We start from the raw sequence: 26,529 nt of genomic DNA on the forward strand, positions 1-26,529 counted from the left end.
AATTTTGGTCACTCTGAGGGGTTAAAAAGTGGTTATTCAACATGAGGCACGATCTATTTGACATTTTGAATCATTTTTGGTATAGTCTGAAAAATTCATTTTCTGATGAAAAACGATGACTCCGGACCTGTCAAACGTACCCAAAATGGTCCATATCGATGAAATTTTAACATTTAATCTTTTGACTCCAAACAACTGTTGGATGTGAATTAAGTCTTTTACAACTAAAATAAGTGTGTTTAAAGTCATTTATGTGCCTGAAATTGGTCAAAATTGAAACTTTTGTGTAAGCAAAACTCTGTAAAAATGGCAATTTTGGTCACTCTGAGGGGTTAAAAAGTGGTTATTCAACATGAGGCACCATCACTTTGACATTTTGAATCATTTTTGGTACAGTCCTAAAAATTCATTTTCTGATGAAAAACGATGACTCCGGACCTGTCGAAAGTACCCAAAATGGTCCATATCGATGAAATTTTAACATTTAATCTTTTGACTCCAAGTGACTGTTGGATGTGAATTATGACTTTTTCAACTAAAATAAGTGTTTTTAAAGTCATTTATGTGCCTGAAATTGGTCAAAATTGAAGCTTTTGTGTAAGCAAAACTCTGTAAAAATGGCAATTTTGGTCACTCTGAGGGGTTAAAAAGTGGTTATTCAACATGAGGCACGATCTATTTGACATTTTGAATCATTTTTGGTATAGTCTGAAAAATTCATTTTCTGATGAAAAACGATGACTCCGGACCTGTCGAACGTCCCCAAAATGGTCCATATCGATGAAATTTTAACATTTAATCTTTTGACTCCAAACAACTGTTGGATGTGAATTAAGTCTTTTTCAACTAAAATAAGTGTGTTTAAAGTCATTTATGTGCCTGAAATTGGTCAAAATTGAAACTTTTGTGTAAGCAAAACTCTGTAAAAATGGCAATTTTGGTCACTCTGAGGGGTTAAAAAGTGGTTATTCAACATGAGGCACCATCACTTTGTCATTTTGAATCATTTTTGGTACAGTCCTAAAAATTCATTTTCTGATGAAAAACGATGACTCCGGACCTGTCGAACGTACCCAAAATGGTCCATATCGATGAAATTTTAACATTTAATCTTTTGACTCCAAACGACTGTTGGATGTGAATTATGACTTTTTCAACTAAAATAAGTGTGTTTAAAGTCATTTATGTGCCTGAAATTGGTCAAAATTGAAGCTTTTGAGTAAGCAAAACTCTATAAAAATGGCAATTTTGGTCACTCTGAGGGGTTTAAAAGTGGTTATTCAACATGAGGCACGATCCATTTGACATTTTGATCATTTTTGGTACAGTCCGAAAAATTAATTTTTTGATGAAAAACGATGACTCCGGACCTGTCGAACATCCCCAAAATGGTCCATATCGATGAAATTTTAACATTTAATCTTTTGACTCCAAATGACTGTTGGATGTGAATTATGACTTTTTCTCCTAAAATAAGTGTGTTTAAAGTCATTTATGTGCCTGAAATTGGTCAAAATTGAAGCTTTTGAGTAAGCAAAACTCTGTAAAAATGGCAATTTTGGTCACTCTGAGGGGTTAAAAAGTGGTTATTCAACATGAGGCACGATCAATTTGACATTTTGAATCATTTTTGATATAGTCCGAAAAATTCATTTTCTGATGAAAAACAATGACTCCGGACCTGTCGAACGTCCCCAAAATGGTCCATATCGATGAAATTTTAACATTTAATCTTTTGACTCCAAACGACTGTTGGATGTGAATTAAGTCTTTTTCAACTAAAATAAGTGTGTTTAAAGTCATTTATGTGCCTGAAATTGGTCAAAATTGAAGCTTTTGTGTAAGCAAAACTCTGTAAAAATGGCAATTTTGGTCACTCTGAGGGGGTTAAATTGTGGTTATTCAACATGAGGCACGATCTATTTGACATTTTGAATCATTTTTGGTATAGCCAGAAAAATTCATTTTCTGATGAAAAGCGATGACTCCGGACCTGTTGAACGTCCCCAAAATGGTCCATATCGATGAAATTTTAACATTTAATCTTTTGACTCCAAACGACTGTTGGATGTGAATTATGACTTTTTCAACTAAAATAAGTGTGTTTAAAGTCATTTATGTGCCTGAAATTGGTCAAAATTGAAGCTTTTGAGTAAGCAAAATCTGTAAAAATGGCAATTTTGGTCACTCTGAGGGGTTAAAAAGTCGTTATTCAACATGAGGCACGATCCATTTGACATTTTGAATCATTTTTGGTATAGTCCGAAAAATTCATTTTCTGATGAAAAACGATGACTCCGGACCTGTCGAACGTTCCCAAAATGGTCCATATCGATGAAATTTTAACATTTAATCTTTTGACTCCAAACAACTGTTGGATGTGAATTAAGTCTTTTTCAACTAAAATAAGTGTGTTTAAAGTCATTTATGTGCCTGAAATTGGTCAAAATTGAAGCTTTTGTGTAAGCAAAACTCTGTAAAAATGGCAATTTTGGTCACTCTGATGGGTTAAAAAGTGGTTATTCAACATGAGGCACGATCTATTTGACATTTTGAATCATTTTTGGTATAGTCCGAAAAATTCATTTTCTGATGAAAAACGATGACTCCGGACATGTCGAACGTCCCCAAAATGGTCCATATCGATGAAATTTTAACATTTAATCTTTTGACTCCAAACAACTGTTGGATGTGAATTAAGTCTTTTTCAACTAAAATAAGTGTGTTTAAAGTCATTTATGTGCCTGAAATTGGTCAAAATGGAAGCTTTTGTGTAAACAAAACTCTGTAAAAATGGCAATTTTGGTCACTCTGAGGGGATAAAAAGTGGTTATTCAACATGAGGCACGATCCATTTGACATTTTGAATCATTTTTGGCACAGTCCGAAAAATTAATTTTTTGATGAAAAACGATGACTCCGGACCTGTCGAACATCCCCAAAATGGTCCATATCGATGAAATTTTAACATTTATTCTTTTGACTCCAAACGACTGTTGGATGTGAATTATGACTTTTTCAACTAAAATAAGTGTGTTTAAAGTCATTTATGTGCCTATAATTGGTCAAAATTGAAGCTTTTGTGTAAGCAAAACTCTGTAAAAATGGCAATTTTGGTCACTCTGAGGGGTTAAAAAGTGATTATTCAACCTGAGGCACCATCACTTTGACATTTTGAATCATTTTTGGTACAGTCCGAAAAATTCATTTTCTGATTAAAAACGATGACTCCGGACCTGTCGAACGTCCCCAAAATGGTCCATATCGATGAAATTTTAACATTTAATCTTTTGACTCCAAACAACTGTTGGATGTGAATTAAGTCTTTTTCAACTAAAATAAGTGTGTTTAAAGTCATTTATGTGCCTGAAATTGGTCAAAATTGAAACTTTTGAGTAAGCAAAACTCTGTAAAAAGGGCAATTTTGATCACTCTGAGGGGTTAAAAAGTGGTTATTCAACATGAGGCACCATCACGTTGACATTTTGAATCATTTTTGGTACAGTCTGAAAAATTCATTTTCTGATGAAAAACGATGACTCCGGACCTGTCGAACGTCCCCAAAATGGTCCATATCGATGAAATTTTAACATTTAATCTTTTGACTCCAAACAACTGTTGGATGTGAATTAAGTCTTTTTCAACTAAAATAAGTGTGTTTAAAGTCATTTATGTGCCTGAAATTGGTCAAAATTGAAACTTTTGTGTAAGCAATACTCTGTAAAAATGGCAATTTTGGTCACTCTGAGGGGTTTAAAAAGTGGTTATTCAACATGAGGCACGATCTATTTGACATTTTGAATCATTTTTGGTATAGTCCGAAAAATTCATTTTCTGATGAAAAACGATGACTCCGGACCTGTCGAACGTCCCAAAATGGTCCATATCGATGAAATTTTAACATTTAATTTTTTGACTCCAAACGACTGTTGGATGTGAATTATGACATTTTCAACTAAAATAAGTGTGTTTAAAGTCATTTATGTGCCTGAAATTGGTCAAAATTGAAGCTTTTGAGTAAGCAAAACTCTGTAAAAATGGCAATTTTGGTCACTCTGAGGGGTTAAAAAGTGGTTATTCAACATGAGGCACGATCCATTTGACATTTTGAATCATTTTTGGTATAGTCCGAAAAATTCATTTTCTGTTGAAAAACGATGACTCCGGACCTGTCGAACGTCCCCAAAATGGTCCATATCGATGAAATTTTAACATTTAATCTTTTGACTCCAAACGACTGTTGGATGTGAATTAAGTCTTTTTCAACTAAAATAAGTGTGTTTAAAGTCATTTATGTGCCTGAAATTGGTCAAAATTGAAGCTTTTGTGTAAGCAAAACTCTGTAAAAATGGCAATTTTGGTCACTCTGAGGGGTTAAAAAGTGGTTATTCAACATGAGGCACGATCTATTTGACATTTTGAATCATTTTTGGTATAGTCTGAAAAATTCATTTTCTGATGAAAAACGATGACTCCGGACCTGTCGAACGTCCCCAAAATGGTCCATATCGATGAAATTTTAACATTTAATCTTTTGACTCCAAACAACTGTTGGATGTGAATTAAGTCTTTTTCAACTAAAATAAGTGTGTTTAAAGTCATTTATGTGCCTGAAATTGGTCAAAATTGAAACTTTTGTGTAAGCAAAACTCTGTAAAAATGGCAATTTTGGTCACTCTGAGGGGTTAAAAAGTGGTTATTCAACATGAGGCACCATCACTTTGACATTTTGAATCATTTTTGGTACAGTCCTAAAAATTCATTTTCTGATGAAAAACGATGACTCCGGACCTGTCGAACGTACCCAAAATGGTCCATATCGATGAAATTTTAACATTTAATCTTTTGACTCCAAACGACTGTTGGATGTGAATTATGACTTTTTCAACTAAAATAAGTGTGTTTAAAGTCATTTATGTGCCTGAAATTGGTCAAAATTGAAGCTTTTGAGTAAGCAAAACTCTGTAAAAATGGCAATTTTGGTCACTCTGAGGGGGTTAAAAAGTGGTTATTCAACATGAGGCACGATCTATTTGACATTTTGAATCATTTTTGGTATAGTCCGAAAAATTCATTTTCTGATGAAAAACGATGACTCCGGACCTGTCGAACGTCCCCAAAATAGTCCATATCGATGAAATTTTAACATTTAATCTTTTGACTCCAAACGACTGTTGGATGTGAATTAAGTCTTTTTCAACTAAAATAAGTGTGTTTAAAGTCATTTATGTGCCTGAAATTGGTCAAAATTGAAGCTTTTGTGTAAGCAAAACTCTGTAAAAATGGCAATTTTGGTCACTCTGAGGGGTTAAAAAGTGGTTATTCAACATGAGGCACGATCTATTTGACATTTTGAATCATTTTTGGTATAGTCTGAAAAATTCATTTTCTGATGAAAAACGATGACTCCGGACCTGTCAAACGTACCCAAAATGGTCCATATCGATGAAATTTTAACATTTAATCTTTTGACTCCAAACAACTGTTGGATGTGAATTAAGTCTTTTACAACTAAAATAAGTGTGTTTAAAGTCATTTATGTGCCTGAAATTGGTCAAAATTGAAACTTTTGTGTAAGCAAAACTCTGTAAAAATGGCAATTTTGGTCACTCTGAGGGGTTAAAAAGTGGTTATTCAACATGAGGCACCATCACTTTGACATTTTGAATCATTTTTGGTACAGTCCTAAAAATTCATTTTCTGATGAAAAACGATGACTCCGGACCTGTCGAAAGTACCCAAAATGGTCCATATCGATGAAATTTTAACATTTAATCTTTTGACTCCAAGTGACTGTTGGATGTGAATTATGACTTTTTCAACTAAAATAAGTGTGTTTAAAGTCATTTATGTGCCTGAAATTGGTCAAAATTGAAGCTTTTGAGTAAGCAAAACTCTGTAAAAATGGCAATTTTGGTCACTCTGAGGGGTTTAAAAGTGGTTATTCAACATGAGGCATGATCCATTTGACATTTTGAATCATTTTTGGTACAGTCCGAAAAATTAATTTTTTGATGAAAAACGATGACTCCGGACCTGTCGAACATCCCCAAAATGGTCCATATCGATGAAATTTTAACATTTAATCTTTTGACTCCAAATGACTGTTGGATGTGAATTATGACTTTTTCAACTAAAAAAAGTGTGTTTAAAGTCATTTATGTGCCTGAAATTGGTCAAAATTGAAGCTTTTGTGTAAGCAAAACTCTGTAAAAATGGCAATTTTGGTCACTCTGAGGGGTTAAAAAGTGGTTATTCAACATGAGGCACGTTCTATTTGACATTTTGAATCATTTTTGGTATAGTCCGAAAAATTCATTTTCTGATGAAAAACGATGACTCCGGACCTGTCGAACGTCCCCAAAATGGTCCATATCGATGAAATTTTAACATTTAATCTTTTGACTCCAAACGACTGTTGGATGTGAATTATGACTTTTTCAACTAAAATAAGTGTGTTTAAAGTCATTTATGTGCCTGAAATTGGTCAAAATTGAAGCTTTTGAGTAAGCAAAACTCTGTAAAAATGGCAATTTTGGTCACTCTGAGGGGTTAAAAAGTGGTTATTCAACATGAGGCACGATCCATTTGACATTTTGAATCATTTTTGGTATAGTCTGAAAAATTCATTTTCTGATGAAAAACGATGACTCCGGACATGTCGAACGTCCCCAAAATGGTCCATATCGATGAAATTTTAACATTTAATCTTTTGACTCCAAACAACTGTTGGATGTGAATTAAGTCTTTTTCAACTAAAATAAGTGTGTTGAAAGTCATTTATGTGCCTGAAATTGGTCAAAATTGAAACTTTTGTGTAAGCAAAACTCTGTAAAAATGGCAATTTTGGTCACTCTGAGGGGTTAAAAAGTGGTTATTCAACATGAGGCACGATCCATTTGACATTTTGAATCATTTTTGGTATAGTCCGAAAAATTCATTTTCTGATGAAAAACGATGACTCCGGACCTGTCGAACGTCCCCAAAATGGTCCATATCGATGAAATTTTAACATTTAATCTTTTGACTCCAAACGACTGTTGGATGTGAATTAAGTCTTTTTCAACTAAAATAAGTGTGTTTAAAGTCATTTATGTGCCTGAAATTGGTCAAAATGGAAGCTTTTGTGTAAGCAAAACTCTGTAAAAATGGCAATTTTGGTCACTCTGAGGGGTTAAAAAGTGGTTATTCAACATGAGGCACGATCTATTTGACATTTTGAATCATTTTTGGTATAGTCTGAAAAATTCATTTTCTGATGAAAAACGATGACTCCGGACCTGTCGAACGTCCCCAAAATGGTCCATATCGATGAAATTTTAACATTTAATCTTTTGACTCCAAACAACTGTTGGATGTGAATTAAGTCTTTTTCAACTAAAATAAGTGTGTTTAAAGTCATTTATGTGCCTGAAATTGGTCAAAATTGAAACTTTTGTGTAAGCAAAACTCTGTAAAAATGGCAATTTTGGTCACTCTGAGGGGTTAAAAAGTGGTTATTCAACATGAGGCACCATCACTTTGACATTTTGAATCATTTTTGGTACAGTCCTAAAAATTCATTTTCTGATGAAAAACGATGACTCCGGACCTGTCGAACGTCCCCAAAATGGTCCATATCGATGAAATTTTAACATTTAATCTTTTGACTCCAAACGACTGTTGGATGTGAATTATGACTTTTTCAACTAAAATAAGTGTGTTTAAAGTCATTTATGTGCCTGAAATTGGTCAAAATTGAAGCTTTTGTGTAAGCAAAACTCTGTAAAAATGGCAATTTTGGTCACTCTGAGGGGTTAAAAAGGGGTTATTCAACATGAGGCACGATCTATTTGACATTTTGAATCATTTTTGGTATAGTCCAAAAAATTCATTTTCTGATGAAAAACAATGATTCCGGACCTGTCGAATGTCCCCAAAATGGTCCATATCGATGAAATTTTAACATTTAATCTTTTGACTTCAAACGACTGTTGGATGTGAATTATGACTTTTTCAACTAAAATAAGTGTGTTTAAAGTCATTTATGTGCCTGAAATTGGTCAAAATTGAAGCTTTTGAGTAAGCAAAACTCTGTAAAATGGCAATTTTGGTCACTCTGAGGGGTTAAAAAGTGGTTATTCAACATGAGGCACGATCAATTTGACATTTTGAATCATTTTTGGTATAGTCCGAAAAATTCATTTTCTGATGAAAAACAATGACTCCGGACCTGTCGAACGTCCCCAAAATGGTCCATATCGATGAAATTTTAACATTTAATCTTTTGACTCCAAACGACTGTTGGATGTGAATTAAGTCTTTTTTAACTAAAATAAGTGTGTTTAAAGTCATTTATGTGCCTGAAATTGGTCAAAATTGAAGCTTTTGTGTAAGCAAAACTCTGTAAAAATGGCAATTTTGGTCACTCTGAGGGGTTAAAAAGTGGTTATTCAACATGAGGCACGATCTATTTGACATTTTGAATCATTTTTGGTATAGTCCGAAAAATTCATTTTCTGATGAAAAACGATGACTCCGGACCTGTCGAACGTCCCCAAAATGGTCCATATCGATGAAATTTTAACATTTAATCTTTTGACTCCAAACGACTGTTGGACGTGAATTATGACTTTTTCAACTAAAATAAGTGTGTTTAAAGTCATTTATGTGCCTGAAATTGGTCAAAATTGAAGATTTTGAGTAAGCAAAACTCTGTAAAAATGGCAATTTTGGTCACTCTGAGGGGTTAAAAAGTGGTTATTCAACATGAGGCACGATCCATTTGACATTTTGAATCATTTTTGGTATAGTCCGAAAAATTCATTTTCTGATGAAAAACGATGACTCCGGACCTGTCGAACGTCCCTAAAATGGTCCATATCGATGAAATTTTAACATTTAATCTTTTGACTCCAAACGACTGTTGGATGTGAATTAAGTCTTTTTCAACTAAAATAAGTGTGTTTAAAGTCATTTATGTGCCTGAAATTGGTCAAAATTGAAGCTTTTGTGTAAGCAAAACTCTGTAAAAATGGCAATTTTGGTCACTCTGAGGGGTTAAAAAGTGGTTATTCAACATGAGGCACGATCTATTTGACATTTTGAATCATTTTTGGTATAGTCTGAAAAATTCATTTTCTGATGAAAAACGATGACTCCGGACCTGTCAAACGTCCCCAAAATGGTCCATATCGATGAAATTTTAACATTTAATCTTTTGACTCCAAACAACTGTTGGATGTGAATTAAGTCTTTTTCAACTAAAATAAGTGTGTTTAAAGTCATTTATGTGCCTGAAATTGGTCAAAATTGAAACTTTTGTGTAAGCAAAACTCTGTAAAAATGGCAATTTTGGTCACTCTGAGGGGTTAAAAAGTGGTTATTCAACATGAGGCACCATCACTTTGACATTTTGAATCATTTTTGGTACAGTCCTAAAAATTCATTTTCTGATGAAAAACGATGACTCCGGACCTGTCGAAAGTACCCAAAATGGTCCATATCGATGAAATTTTAACATTTAATCTTTTGACTCCAAGTGACTGTTGGATGTGAATTATGACTTTTTCAACTAAAATAAGTGTGTTTAAAGTCATTTATGTGCCTGAAATTGGTCAAAATTGAAGCTTTTGAGTAAGCAAAACTCTGTAAAATGGCAATTTTGGTCACTCTGAGGGGTTAAAAAGTGGTTATTCAACATGAGGCACGATCAATTTGACATTTTGAATCATTTTTGGTATAGTCCGAAAAATTCATTTTCTGATGAAAAACAATGACTCCGGACCTGTCGAACGTCCCCAAAATGGTCCATATCGATGAAATTTTAACATTTAATCTTTTGACTCCAAACGACTGTTGGATGTGAATTAAGTCTTTTTTAACTAAAATAAGTGTGTTTAAAGTCATTTATGTGCCTGAAATTGGTCAAAATTGAAGCTTTTGTGTAAGCAAAACTCTGTAAAAATGGCAATTTTGGTCACTCTGAGGGGTTAAAAAGTGGTTATTCAACATGAGGCACGATCTATTTGACATTTTGAATCATTTTTGGTATAGTCCGAAAAATTCATTTTCTGATGAAAAACGATGACTCCGGACCTGTCGAACGTCCCCAAAATGGTCCATATCGATGAAATTTTAACATTTAATCTTTTGACTCCAAACGACTGTTGGACGTGAATTATGACTTTTTCAACTAAAATAAGTGTGTTTAAAGTCATTTATGTGCCTGAAATTGGTCAAAATTGAAGATTTTGAGTAAGCAAAACTCTGTAAAAATGGCAATTTTGGTCACTCTGAGGGGTTAAAAAGTGGTTATTCAACATGAGGCACGATCCATTTGACATTTTGAATCATTTTTGGTATAGTCCGAAAAATTCATTTTCTGATGAAAAACGATGACTCCGGACCTGTCGAACGTCCCTAAAATGGTCCATATCGATGAAATTTTAACATTTAATCTTTTGACTCCAAACGACTGTTGGATGTGAATTAAGTCTTTTTCAACTAAAATAAGTGTGTTTAAAGTCATTTATGTGCCTGAAATTGGTCAAAATTGAAGCTTTTGTGTAAGCAAAACTCTGTAAAAATGGCAATTTTGGTCACTCTGAGGGGTTAAAAAGTGGTTATTCAACATGAGGCACGATCTATTTGACATTTTGAATCATTTTTGGTATAGTCTGAAAAATTCATTTTCTGATGAAAAACGATGACTCCGGACCTGTCAAACGTCCCCAAAATGGTCCATATCGATGAAATTTTAACATTTAATCTTTTGACTCCAAACAACTGTTGGATGTGAATTAAGTCTTTTTCAACTAAAATAAGTGTGTTTAAAGTCATTTATGTGCCTGAAATTGGTCAAAATTGAAACTTTTGTGTAAGCAAAACTCTGTAAAAATGGCAATTTTGGTCACTCTGAGGGGTTAAAAAGTGGTTATTCAACATGAGGCACCATCACTTTGACATTTTGAATCATTTTTGGTACAGTCCTAAAAATTCATTTTCTGATGAAAAACGATGACTCCGGACCTGTCGAAAGTACCTAAAATGGTCCATATCGATGAAATTTTAACATTTAATCTTTTGACTCCAAGTGACTGTTGGATGTGAATTATGACTTTTTCAACTAAAATAAGTGTGTTTAAAGTCATTTATGTGCCTGAAATTGGTCAAAATTGAAGCTTTTGAGTAAGCAAAACTCTGTAAAAATGGCAATTTTGGTCACTCTGAGGGGTTTAAAAGTGGTTATTCAACATGAGGCACGATCCATTTGACATTTTAAATCATTTTTGGTACAGTCCGAAAAATAAATTTTTTGATGAAAAACGATGACTCCGGACCTGTCGAACATCCCCAAAATGGTCCATATCGATGAAATTTTAACATTTAATCTTTTGACTCCAAATGACTGTTGGATGTGAATTATGACTTTTTCAACTAAAATAAGTGTGTTTAAAGTCATTTATGTGCCTGAAATTGGTCAAAATTGAAGCTTTTGAGTAAGCAAAACTCTGTAAAAATGGCAATTTTGGTCACTCTGAGGGGTTAAAAAGTGGTTATTCAACATGAGGCACGATCAATTTGACATTTTGAATCATTTTTGGTATAGTCCGAAAAATTCATTTTCTGATGAAAAACAATGACTCCGGACCTGTCGAACGTCCCCAAAATGGTCCATATCGATGAAATTTTAACATTTAATCTTTTGACTCCAAACGACTGTTGGATGTGAATTAAGTCTTTTTCAACTAAAATAAGTGTGTTTAAAGTCATTTATGTGCCTGAAATTGGTCAAAATTGAAGCTTTTGTGTAAGCAAAACTCTGTAAAAATGGCAATTTTGGTCACTCTGAGGGGGTTAAAAAGTGGTTATTCAACATGAGGCACGATCTATTTGACATTTTGAATCATTTTTGGTATAGTTCGAAAAATTCATTTTCTGATGAAAAACGATGACTCCGGACCTGTCGAACGTCCCCAAAATGGTCCATATCGATGAAATTTTAACATTTAATCTTTTGACTCCAAACGACTGTTGGATGTGAATTAAGTCTTTTTCAACTAAAATAAGTGTGTTTAGAGTCATTTATGTGCCTGAAATTGGTCAAAATTGAAGCTTTTGTGTAAGCAAAACTCTGTAAAAATGGCAATTTTGGTCACTCTGAGGGGTTAAAAAGTGGTTATTCAACATGAGGCACGTTCTATTTGACATTTTGAATCATTTTTGGTATAGTCCGAAAAATTCATTTTCTGATGAAAAACGATGACTCCGGACCTGTCGAACGTCCCCAAAATGGTCCATATCGATGAAATTTTAACATTTAATCTTTTGACTCCAAACGACTGTTGGATGTGAATTATGACTTTTTCAACTAAAATAAGTGTGTTTAAAGTCATTTATGTGCCTGAAATTGGTCAAAATTGAAGCTTTTGAGTAAGCCAAACTCTGTAAAAATGGCAATTTTGGTCACTCTGAGGGGTTAAAAAGTGGTTATTCAACATGAGGCACGATCCATTTGACATTTTGAATCATTTTTGGTATAGTCCGAAAAATTCATTTTCTGATGAAAAACGATGACTCCGGACCTGTCGAACGTCCCCAAAATGGTCCATATCGATGAAATTTTAACATTTAATCTTTTGACTCCAAACGACTGTTGGATGTGAATTAAGTCTTTTTCAACTAAAATAAGTGTGTTTAAAGTCATTTATGTGCCTGAAATTGGTCAAAATTGAAGCTTTTGTGTAAGCAAAACTCTGTAAAAATGGCAATTTTGGTCACTCTGAGGGGTTAAAAAGTGGTTATTCAACATGAGGCACGATCTATTTGACATTTTGAATCATTTTTGGTATAGTCTGAAAAATTCATTTTCTGATGAAAAACGATGACTCCGGACCTGTCGAACGTCCCCAAAATGGTCCATATCGATGAAATTTTAACATTTAATCTTTTGACTCCAAACAACTGTTGGATGTGAATTAAGTCTTTTTCAACTAAAATAAGTGTGTTTAAAGTCATTTATGTGCCTGAAATTGGTCAAAATTGAAACTTTTGTGTAAGCAAAACTCTGTAAAAATGGCAATTTTGGTCACTCTGAGGGGTTAAAAAGTGGTTATTCAACATGAGGCACCATCACTTTGACATTTTGAATCATTTTTGGTACAGTCCTAAAAATTCATTTTCTGATGAAAAACGATGACTCCGGACCTGTCGAACGTACCCAAAATGGTCCATATCGATGAAATTTTAACATTTAATCTTTTGACTCCAAACGACTGTTGGATGTGAATTATGACTTTTTCAACTAAAATAAGTGTGTTTAAAGTCATTTATGTGCCTGAAATTGGTCAAAATTGAAGCTTTTGAGTAAGCAAAACTCTATAAAAATGGCAATTTTGGTCACTCTGAGGGGTTTAAAAGTGGTTATTCAACATGAGGCACGATCCATTTGACATTTTGAATCATTTTTGGTACAGTCCGAAAAATTAATTTTTTGATGAAAAACGATGACTCCGGACCTGTCGAACATCCCCAAAATGGTCCATATCGATGAAATTTTAACATTTAATCTTTTGACTCCAAATGACTGTTGGATGTGAATTATGACTTTTTCTACTAAAATAAGTGTGTTTAAAGTCATTTATGTGCCTGAAATTGGTCAAAATTGAAGCTTTTGAGTAAGCAAAACTCTGTAAAAATGGCAATTTTGGTCACTCTGAGGGGTTAAAAAGTGGTTATTCAACATGAGGCACGATCAATTTGACATTTTGAATCATTTTTGATATAGTCCGAAAAATTCATTTTCTGATGAAAAACAATGACTCCGGACCTGTCGAACGTCCCCAAAATGGTCCATATCGATGAAATTTTAACATTTAATCTTTTGACTCCAAACGACTGTTGGATGTGAATTAAGTCTTTTTCAACTAAAATAAGTGTGTTTAAAGTCATTTATGTGCCTGAAATTGGTCAAAATTGAAGCTTTTGTGTAAGCAAAACTCTGTAAAAATGGCAATTTTGGTCACTCTGAGGGGGTTAAATTGTGGTTATTCAACATGAGGCACGATCTATTTGACATTTTGAATCATTTTTGGTATAGCCAGAAAAATTCATTTTCTGATGAAAAGCGATGACTCCGGACCTGTCGAACGTCCCCAAAATGGTCCATATCGATGAAATTTTAACATTTAATCTTTTGACTCCAAACGACTGTTGGATGTGAATTATGACTTTTTCAACTAAAATAAGTGTGTTTAAAGTCATTTATGTGCCTGAAATTGGTCAAAATTGAAGCTTTTGAGTAAGCAAAATCTGTAAAAATGGCAATTTTGGTCACTCTGAGGGGTTAAAAAGTGGTTATTCAACATGAGGCACGATCCATTTGACATTTTGAATCATTTTTGGTATAGTCCGAAAAATTCATTTTCTGATGAAAAACGATGACTCCGGACCTGTCGAACGTTCCCAAAATGGTCCATATCGATGAAATTTTAACATTTAATCTTTTGACTCCAAACAACTGTTGGATGTGAATTAAGTCTTTTTCAACTAAAATAAGTGTGTTTAAAGTCATTTATGTGCCTGAAATTGGTCAAAATTGAAGCTTTTGTGTAAGCAAAACTCTGTAAAAATGGCAATTTTGGTCACTCTGATGGGTTAAAAAGTGGTTATTCAACATGAGGCACGATCTATTTGACATTTTGAATCATTTTTGGTATAGTCCGAAAAATTCATTTTCTGATGAAAAACGATGACTCCGGACATGTCGAACGTCCCCAAAATGGTCCATATCGATGAAATTTTAACATTTAATCTTTTGACTCCAAACAACTGTTGGATGTGAATTAAGTCTTTTTCAACTAAAATAAGTGTGTTTAAAGTTATTTATGTGCCTGAAATTGGTCAAAATGGAAGCTTTTGTGTAAACAAAACTCTGTAAAAATGGCAATTTTGGTCACTCTGAGGGGATAAAAAGTGGTTATTCAACATGAGGCACGATCCATTTGACATTTTGAATCATTTTTGGCACAGTCCGAAAAATTAATTTTTTGATGAAAAACGATGACTCCGGACCTGTCGAACATCCCCAAAATGGTCCATATCGATGAAATTTTAACATTTATTCTTTTGACTCCAAACGACTGTTGGATGTGAATTATCACTTTTTCAACTAAAATAAGTGTGTTTAAAGTCATTTATGTGCCTATAATTGGTCAAAATTGAAGCTTTTGTGTAAGCAAAACTCTGTAAAAATGGCAATTTTGGTCACTCTGAGGGGTTAAAAAGTGATTATTCAACCTGAGGCACCATCACTTTGACATTTTGAATCATTTTTGGTACAGTCCGAAAAATTCATTTTCTGATGAAAAACGATGACTCCGGACCTGTCGAACGTCCCCAAAATGGTCCATATCGATGAAATTTTAACATTTAATCTTTTGACTCCAAACAACTGTTGGATGTGAATTAAGTCTTTTTCAACTAAAATAAGTGTGTTTAAAGTCATTTATGTGCCTGAAATTGGTCAAAATTGAAACTTTTGAGTAAGCAAAACTCTGTAAAAATGGCAATTTTGATCACTCTGAGGGGTTAAAAAGTGGTTATTCAACATGAGGCACCATCACGTTGACATTTTGAATCATTTTTGGTACAGTCTGAAAAATTCATTTTCTGATGAAAAACGATGACTCCGGACCTGTCGAACGTCCCCAAAATGGTCCATATCGATGAAATTTTAACATTTAATCTTTTGACTCCAAACAACTGTTGGATGTGAATTAAGTCTTTTTCAACTAAAATAAGTGTGTTTAAAGTCATTTATGTGCCTGAAATTGGTCAAAATTGAAACTTTTGTGTAAGCAATACTCTGTAAAAATGGCAATTTTGGTCACTCTGAGGGGTTAAAAAGTGGTTATTCAACATGAGGCACCATCACTTTGACATTTTGAATCATTTTTGGTACAGTCCGAAAAATTCATTTTCTGATGAAAAACGATGACTCCGGACCTGTCGAACGTACCCAAAATGGTCCATATCGATGAAATTTTAACATTTAATCTTTTGACTCCAAACGACTGTTGGATGTGAATTAAGTCTTTTTCACCTATAATAAGTGTGTTTAAAGTCATTTATGTGCCTGAAATTGGTCAAAATTGAAGCTTTTGTGTAAGCAAAACTCTGTAAAAATGGCAATTTTGGTCACTCTGAGGGGTTTAAAAAGTGGTTATTCAACATGAGGCACGATCTATTTGACATTTTGAATCATTTTTGGTATAGTCCGAAAAATTCATTTTCTGATGAAAAACGATGACTCCGGACCTGTCGAACGTCCCCAAAATGGTCCATATCGATGAAATTTTAACATTTAATTTTTTGACTCCAAACGACTGTTGGATGTGAATTATGACATTTTCAACTAAAATAAGTGTGTTTAAAGTCATTTATGTGCCTGAAATTGGTCAAAATTGAAGCTTTTGAGTAAGCAAAACTCTGTAAAAATGGCAATTTTGGTCACTCTGAGGGGTTAAAAAGTGGTTATTCAACATGAGGCACGATCCATTTGACATTTTGAATCATTTTTGGTATAGTCCGAAAAATTCATTTTCTGTTGAAAAACGATGACTCCGGACCTGTCGAACGCCCCCAAAATGGTCCATATCGATGAAATTTTAACATTTAATCTTTTGACTCCAAACGACTGTTGGATGTGAATTAAGTCTTTTTCAACTAAAATAAGTGTGTTTAGAGTCATTTATGTGCCTGAAATTGGTCAAAATTGAAGCTTTTGTGTAAGCAAAACTCTGTAAAAATGGCAATTTTGGTCACTCTGAGGGGTTAAAAAGTGGTTTTTCAACATGAGGCACGTTCTATTTGACATTTTGAATCATTTTTGGTATAGTCCGAATAATTCATTTTCTGATGAAAAACGATGACTCCGGACCTGTCGAACGTCCCCAAAATGGTCTATATCGATGAAATTTTAACATTTAATCTTTTGACTCCAAACGACTGTTGGATGTGAATTAAGTCTTTTTCAACTAAAATAAGTGTGTTTAAAGTCATTTATGTGCCTGAAATTGGTCAAAATTGAAGCTTTTGTGTAAGCAAAACTCTGTAAAAATGGCAATTTTGGTCACTCTGAGGGGTTAAAAAGTGGTTATTCAACATGAGGCACGATCTATTTGACATTTTGAATCATTTTTGGTATAGTCTGAAAAATTCATTTTCTGATGAAAAACGATGACTCCGGACCTGTCGAACGTCCCCAAAATGGTCCATATCGATGAAATTTTAACATTTAATCTTTTGACTCCAAACAACTGTTGGATGTGAATTAAGTCTTTTTCAACTAAAATAAGTGTGTTTAAAGTCATTTATGTGCCTGAAATTGGTCAAAATTGAAACTTTTGTGTAAGCAAAACTCTGTAAAAATGGCAATTTTGGTCACTCTGAGGGGTTAAAAAGTGGTTATTCAACATGAGGCACCATCACTTTGACATTTTGAATCATTTTTGGTACAGTCCTAAAAATTCATTTTCTGATGAAAAACGATGACTCCGGACCTGTCGAACGTACCCAAAATGGTCCATATCGATGAAATTTTAACATTTAATCTTTTGACTCCAAACGACTGTTGGATGTGAATTATGACTTTTTCAACTAAAATAAGTGTGTTTAAAGTCATTTATGTGCCTGAAATTGGTCAAAATTGAAGCTTTTGAGTAAGCAAAACTCTGTAAAAATGGCAATTTTGGTCACTCTGAGGGGGTTAAAAAGTGGTTATTCAACATGAGGCACGATCTATTTGACATTTTGAATCATTTTTGGTATAGTCCGAAAAATTCATTTTCTGATGAAAAACGATGACTCCGGACCTGTCGAACGTCCCCAAAATGGTCCATATCGATGAAATTTTAACATTTAATCTTTTGACTCCAAACGACTGTTGGACGTGAATTAAGTCTTTTTCAACTAAAATAAGTGTGTTTAGAGTCATTTATGTGCCTGAAATTGGTCAAAATTGAAGCTTTTGTGTAAGCAAAACTCTGTAAAAATGGCAATTTTGGTCACTCTGAGGGGTTAAAAAGTGGTTATTCAACATGAGGCACGTTCTATTTGACATTTTGAATCATTTTTGGTATAGTCCGAAAAATTCATTTTCTGATGAAAAACGATGACTCCGGACCTGTCGAACGTCCCCAAAATGGTCCATATCGATGAAATTTTAACATTTAATCTTTTGACTCCAAACGACTGTTGGATGTGAATTATGACTTTTTCAACTAAAATAAGTGTGTTTAAAGTCATTTATGTGCCTGAAATTGGTCAAAATTGAAGCTTTTGAGTAAGCCAAACTCTGTAAAAATGGCAATTTTGGTCACTCTGAGGGGTTAAAAAGTGGTTATTCAACATGAGGCACGATCCATTTGACATTTTGAATCATTTTTGGTATAGTCCGAAAAATTCATTTTCTGATGAAAAACGATGACTCCGGACCTGTCGAACGTCCCCAAAATGGTCCATATCGATGAAATTTTAACATTTAATCTTTTGACTCCAAACGACTGTTGGATGTGAATTAAGTCTTTTTCAACTAAAATAAGTGTGTTTAAAGTCATTTATGTGCCTGAAATTGGTCAAAATTGAAGCTTTTGTGTAAGCAAAACTCTGTAAAAATGGCAATTTTGGTCACTCTGAGGGGTTAAAAAGTGGTTATTCAACATGAGGCACGATCTATTTGACATTTTGAATCATTTTTGGTATAGTCTGAAAAATTCATTTTCTGATGAAAAACGATGACTCCGGACCTGTCGAACGTCCCCAAAATGGTCCATATCGATGAAATTTTAACATTTAATCTTTTGACTCCAAACAACTGTTGGATGTGAATTAAGTCTTTTTCAACTAAAATAAGTGTGTTTAAAGTCATTTATGTGCCTGAAATTGGTCAAAATTGAAACTTTTGTGTAAGCAAAACTCTGTAAAAATGGCAATTTTGGTCACTCTGAGGGGTTAAAAAGTGGTTATTCAACATGAGGCACCATCACTTTGACATTTTGAATCATTTTTGGTACAGTCCTAAAAATTCATTTTCTGATGAAAAACGATGACTCCGGACCTGTCGAACGTACCCAAAATGGTCCATATCGATGAAATTTTAACATTTAATCTTTTGACTCCAAACGACTGTTGGATGTGAATTATGACTTTTTCAACTAAAATAAGTGTGTTTAAAGTCATTTATGTGCCTGAAATTGGTCAAAATTGAAGCTTTTGAGTAAGCAAAACTCTATAAAAATTGGCAATTTTGGTCACTCTGAGGGGTTTAAAAGTGGTTATTCAACATGAGGCACGATCCATTTGACATTTTGATCATTTTTGGTACAGTCCGAAAAATTAATTTTTTGATGAAAAACGATGACTCCGGACCTGTCGAACATCCCCAAAATAGTCCATATCGATGAAATTTTAACATTTAATCTTTTGACTCCAAATGACTGTTGGATGTGAATCATGACTTTTTCTCCTAAAATAAGTGTGTTTAAAGTCATTTATGTGCCTGAAATTGGTCAAAATTGAAGCTTTTGAGTAAGCAAAACTCTGTAAAAATGGCAATTTTGGTCACTCTGAGGGGTTAAAAAGTGGTTATTCAACATGAGGCACGATCAATTTGACATTTTGAATCATTTTTGATATAGTCCGAAAAATTCATTTTCTGATGAAAAACAATGACTCCGGACCTGTCGAACGTCCCCAAAATGGTCCATATCTATGAAATTTTAACATTTAATCTTTTGACTCCAAACGACTGTTGGATGTGAATTAAGTCTTTTTCAACTAAAATAAGTGTGTTTAAAGTCATTTATGTGCCTGAAATTGGTCAAAATTGAAGCTTTTGTGTAAGCAAAACTCTGTAAAAATGGCAATTTTGGTCACTCTGAGGGGGTTAAATTGTGGTTATTCAACATGAGGCACGATCTATTTGACATTTTGAATCATTTTTGGTATAGCCAGAAAAATTCATTTTCTGATGAAAAGCGATGACTCCGGACCTGTCGAACGTCCCCAAAATGGTCCATATCGATGAAATTTTAACATTTAATCTTTTGACTCCAAACGACTGTTGGATGTGAATTATGACTTTTTCAACTAAAATAAGTGTGTTTAAAGTCATTTATGTGCCTGAAATTGGTCAAAATTGAAGCTTTTGAGTAAGCAAAATCTGTAAAAATGGCAATTTTGGTCACTCTGAGGGGTTAAAAAGTGGTTATTCAACATGAGGCACGATCCATTTGACATTTTGAATCATTTTTGGTATAGTCCGAAAAATTCATTTTCTGATGAAAAACGATGACTCCGGACCTGTCGAACGTTCCCAAAATGGTCCATATCGATGAAATTTTAACATTTAATCTTTTGACTCCAAACAACTGTTGGATGTGAATTAAGTCTTTTTCAAATAAAATAAGTGTGTTTAAAGTCATTTATGTGCCTGAAATTGGTCAAAATTGAAGCTTTTGTGTAAGCAAAACTCTGTAAAAATGGCAATTTTGGTCACTCTGATGGGTTAAAAAGTGGTTATTCAACATGAGGCACGATCTATTTGACATTTTGAATCATTTTTGGTATAGTCCGAAAAATTCATTTTCTGATGAAAAACGATGACTCCGGACATGTCGAACGTCCCCAAAATGGTCCATATCGATGAAATTTTAACATTTAATCTTTTGACTCCAAACAACTGTTGGATGTGAATTAAGTCTTTTTCAACTAAAATAAGTGTGTTTAAAGTCATTTATGTGCCTGAAATTGGTCAAAATGGAAGCTTTTGTGTAAACAAAACTCTGTAAAAATGGCAATTTTGGTCACTCTGAGGGGATAAAAAGTGGTTATTCAACATGAGGCACGATCCATTTGACATTTTGAATCATTTTTGGCACAGTCCGAAAAATTAATTTTTTGATGAAAAACGATGACTCCGGACCTGTCGAACATCCCCAAAATGGTCCATATCGATGAAATTTTAACATTTATTCTTTTGACTCCAAACGACTGTTGGATGTGAATTATGACTTTTTCAACTGAAATAAGTGTGTTTAAAGTCATTTATGTGCCTATAATTGGTCAAAATTGAAGCTTTTGTGTAAGCAAAACTCTGTAAAAATGGCAATTTTGGTCACTCTGAGGGGTTAAAAAGTGATTATTCAACCTGAGGCACCATCACTTTGACATTTTGAATCATTTTTGGTACAGTCCGAAAAATTCATTTTCTGATGAAAAACGATGACTCCGGACCTGTCGAACGTCCCCAAAATGGTCCATATCGATGAAATTTTAACATTTAATCTTTTGACTCCAAACAACTGTTGGATGTGAATTAAGTCTTTTTCAACTAAAATAAGTGTGTTTAAAGTCATTTATGTGCCTGAAATTGGTCAAAATTGAAACTTTTGAGTAAGCAAAACTCTGTAAAAATGGCAATTTTGATCACTCTGAGGGGTTAAAAAGTGGTTATTCAACATGAGGCACCATCACGTTGACATTTTGAATCATTTTTGGTACAGTCTGAAAAATTCATTTTCTGATGAAAAACGATGACTCCGGACCTGTCGAACGTCCCCAAAATGGTCCATATCGATGAAATTTTAACATTTAATCTTTTGACTCCAAACAACTGTTGGATGTGAATTAAGTCTTTTTCAACTAAAATAAGTGTGTTTAAAGTCATTTATGTGCCTGAAATTGGTCAAAATTGAAACTTTTGTGTAAGCAATACTCTGTAAAAATGGCAATTTTGGTCACTCTGAGGGGTTAAAAAGTGGTTATTCAACATGAGGCACCATCACTTTGACATTTTGAATCATTTTTGGTACAGTCCGAAAAATTCATTTTCTGATGAAAAACGATGACTCCGGACCTGTCGAACGTACCCAAAATGGTCCATATCGATGAAATTTTAACATTTAATCTTTTGACTCCAAACGACTGTTGGATGTGAATTAAGTCTTTTTCACCTATAATAAGTGTGTTTAAAGTCATTTATGTGCCTGAAATTGGTCAAAATTGAAGCTTTTGTGTAAGCAAAACTCTGTAAAAATGGCAATTTTGGTCACTCTGAGGGGTTTAAAAAGTGGTTATTCAACATGAGGCACGATCTATTTGACATTTTGAATCATTTTTGGTATAGTCCGAAAAATTCATTTTCTGATGAAAAACGATGACTCCGGACCTGTCGAACGTCCCCAAAATGGTCCATATCGATGAAATTTTAACATTTAATTTTTTGACTCCAAACGACTGTTGGATGTGAATTATGACATTTTCAACTAAAATAAGTGTGTTTAAAGTAATTTATGTGCCTGAAATTGGTCAAAATTGAAGCTTTTGAGTAAGCAAAACTCTGTAAAAATGGCAATTTTGGTCACTCTGAGGGGTTAAAAAGTGGTTATTCAACATGAGGCACGATCCATTTGACATTTTGAATCATTTTTGGTATAGTCCGAAAAATTCATTTTCTGTTGAAAAACGATGACTCCGGACCTGTCGAACGTCCCCAAAATGGTCCATATCGATGAAATTTTAACATTTAATCTTTTGACTCCAAACGACTGTTGGATGTGAATTAAGTCTTTTTCAACTAAAATAAGTGTGTTTAGAGTCATTTATGTGCCTGAAATTGGTCAAAATTGAAGCTTTTGTGTAAGCAAAACTCTGTAAAAATGGCAATTTTGGTCACTCTGAGGGGTTAAAAAGTGGTTTTTCAACATGAGGCACGTTCTATTTGACATTTTGAATCATTTTTGGTATAGTCCGAATAATTCATTTTCTGATGAAAAACGATGACTCCGGACCTGTCGAACGTCCCCAAAATGGTCCATATCGATGAAATTTTAACATTTAATCTTTTGACTCCAAACGACTGTTGGATGTGAATTAAGTCTTTTTCAACTAAAATAAGTGTGTTTAAAGTAATTTATGTGCCTGAAATTGGTCAAAATTGAAACTTTTGTGTAAGCAATACTCTGTAAAAATGGCAATTTTGGTCACTCTGAGGGGTTAAAAAGTGGTTATTCAACATGAGGCACCATCACGTTGACATTTTGAATCATTTTTGGTACAGTCTGAAAAATTCATTTTCTGATGAAAAACGATGACTCCGGACCTGTCGAACGTCCCCAAAATGGTCCATATCGATGAAATTTTAACATTTAATCTTTTGACTCCAAACAACTGTTGGATGTGAATTAAGTCTTTTTCAACTAAAATAAGTGTGTTTAAAGTCATTTATGTGCCTGAAATTGGTCAAAATTGAAACTTTTGTGTAAGCAATACTCTGTAAAAATGGCAATTTTGGTCACTCTGAGGGGTTAAAAAGTGGTTATTCAACATGAGGCACCATCACTTTGACATTTTGAATCATTTTTGGTACAGTCCGAAAAATTCATTTTCTGATGAAAAACGATGACTCCGGACCTGTCGAACGTACCCAAAATGGTCCATATCGATGAAATTTTAACATTTAATCTTTTGACTCCAAACGACTGTTGGATGTGAATTAAGTCTTTTTCACCTATAATAAGTGTGTTTAAAGTCATTTATGTGCCTGAAATTGGTCAAAATTGAAGCTTTTGTGTAAGCAAAACTCTGTAAAAATGGCAATTTTGGTCACTCTGAGGGGTTTAAAAAGTGGTTATTCAACATGAGGCACGATCTATTTGACATTTTGAATCATTTTTGGTATAGTCCGAAAAATTCATTTTCTGATGAAAAACGATGACTCCGGACCTGTCGAACGTCCCCAAAATGGTCCATATCGATGAAATTTTAACATTTAATTTTTTGACTCCAAACGACTGTTGGATGTGAATTATGACATTTTCAACTAAAATAAGTGTGTTTAAAGTAATTTATGTGCCTGAAATTGGTCAAAATTGAAGCTTTTGAGTAAGCAAAACTCTGTAAAAATGGCAATTTTGGTCACTCTGAGGGGTTAAAAAGTGGTTATTCAACATGAGGCACGATCCATTTGACATTTTGAATCATTTTTGGTATAGTCCGAAAAATTCATTTTCTGTTGAAAAACGATGACTCCGGACCTGTCGAACGTCCCCAAAATGGTCCATATCGATGAAATTTTAACATTTAATCTTTTGACTCCAAACGACTGTTGGATGTGAATTAAGTCTTTTTCAACTAAAATAAGTGTGTTTAGAGTCATTTATGTGCCTGAAATTGGTCAAAATTGAAGCTTTTGTGTAAGCAAAACTCTGTAAAAATGGCAATTTTGGTCACTCTGAGGGGTTAAAAAGTGGTTTTTCAACATGAGGCACGTTCTATTTGACATTTTGAATCATTTTTGGTATAGTCCGAATAATTCATTTTCTGATGAAAAACGATGACTCCGGACCTGTCGAACGTCCCCAAAATGGTCCATATCGATGAAATTTTAACATTTAATCTTTTGACTCCAAACGACTGTTGGATGTGAATTAAGTCTTTTTCAACTAAAATAAGTGTGTTTAAAGTAATTTATGTGCCTGAAATTGGTCAAAATTGAAGCTTTTGTGTAAGCAAAACTCTGTAAAAATGGCAATTTTGGTCACTCTGAGGGGTTAAAAAGTGGTTATTCAACATGAGGCACGATCTATTTGACATTTTGAATCATTTTTGGTATAGTCTGAAAAATTCATTTTCTGATGAAAAACGATGACTCCGGACCTGTCGAACGTCCCCAAAATGGTCCATATCGATGAAATTTTAACATTTAATCTTTTGACTCCAAACAACTGTTGGATGTGAATTAAGTCTTTTTCAACTAAAATAAGTGTGTTTAAAGTCATTTATGTGCCTGAAATTGGTCAAAATTGAAACTTTTGTGTAAGCAAAACTCTGTAAAAATGGCAATTTTGGTCACTCTGAGGGGTTAAAAAGTGGTTATTCAACATGAGGCACCATCACTTTGACATTTTGAATCATTTTTGGTACAGTCCTAAAAATTCATTTTCTGATGAAAAACGATGACTCCGGACCTGTCGAACGTACCCAAAATGGTCCATATCGATGAAATTTTAACATTTAATCTTTTGACTCCAAACGACTGTTGGATGTGAATTATGACTTTTTCAACTAAAATAAGTGTGTTTAAAGTCATTTATGTGCCTGAAATTGGTCAAAATTGAAGCTTTTGAGTAAGCAAAACTCTGTAAAAATGGCAATTTTGGTCACTCTGAGGGGGTTAAAAAGTGGTTATTCAACATGAGGCACGATCTATTTGACATTTTGAATCATTTTTGGTATAGTCCGAAAAATTCATTTTCTGATGAAAAACGATGACTCCGGACCTGTCGAACGTCCCCAAAATGGTCCATATCGATGAAATTTTAACATTTAATCTTTTGACTCCAAACGACTGTTGGATGTGAATTAAGTCTTTTTCAACTAAAATAAGTGTGTTTAGAGTCATTTATGTGCCTGAAATTGGTCAAAATTGAAGCTTTTGTGTAAGCAAAACTCTGTAAAAATGGCAATTTTGGTCACTCTGAGGGGTTAAAAAGTGGTTATTCAACATGAGGCACGTTCTATTTGACATTTTGAATCATTTTTGGTATAGTCCGAAAAATTCATTTTCTGATGAAAAACGATGACTCCGGACCTGTCGAACGTCCCCAAAATGGTCCATATCGATGAAATTTTAACATTTAATCTTTTGACTCCAAACGACTGTTGGATGTGAATTATGACTTTTTCAACGAAAATAAGTGTGTTTAAAGTCATTTATGTGCCTGAAATTGGTCAAAATTGAAGCTTTTGAGTAAGCCAAACTCTGTAAAAATGGCAATTTTGGTCACTCTGAGGGGTTAAAAAGTGGTTATTCAACATGAGGCACGATCCATTTGACATTTTGAATCATTTTTGGTATAGTCCGAAAAATTCATTTTCTGATGAAAAACGATGACTCCGGACCTGTCGAACGTCCCCAAAATGGTCCATATCGATGAAATTTTAACATTTAATCTTTTGACTCCAAACGACTGTTGGATGTGAATTAAGTCTTTTTCAACTAAAATAAGTGTGTTTAAAGTCATTTATGTGCCTGAAATTGGTCAAAATTGAAGCTTTTGTGTAAGCAAAACTCTGTAAAAATGGCAATTTTGGTCACTCTGAGGGGTTAAAAAGTGGTTATTCAACATGAGGCACGATCTATTTGACATTTTGAATCATTTTTGGTATAGTCTGAAAAATTCATTTTCTGATGAAAAACGATGACTCCGGACCTGTCGAACGTCCCCAAAATGGTCCATATCGATGAAATTTTAACATTTAATCTTTTGACTCCAAACAACTGTTGGATGTGAATTAAGTCTTTTTCAACTAAAATAAGTGTGTTTAAAGTCATTTATGTGCCTGAAATTGGTCAAAATTGAAACTTTTGTGTAAGCAAAACTCTGTAAAAATGGCAATTTTGGTCACTCTGAGGGGTTAAAAAGTGGTTATTCAACATGAGGCACCATCACTTTGACATTTTGAATCATTTTTGGTACAGTCCTA

This window comes from Lissotriton vulgaris, chromosome 6, assembly GCF_964263255.1.
Source record: "Lissotriton vulgaris chromosome 6, aLisVul1.2, whole genome shotgun sequence".
NCBI lineage: Eukaryota > Metazoa > Chordata > Amphibia > Caudata > Salamandridae > Lissotriton > Lissotriton vulgaris.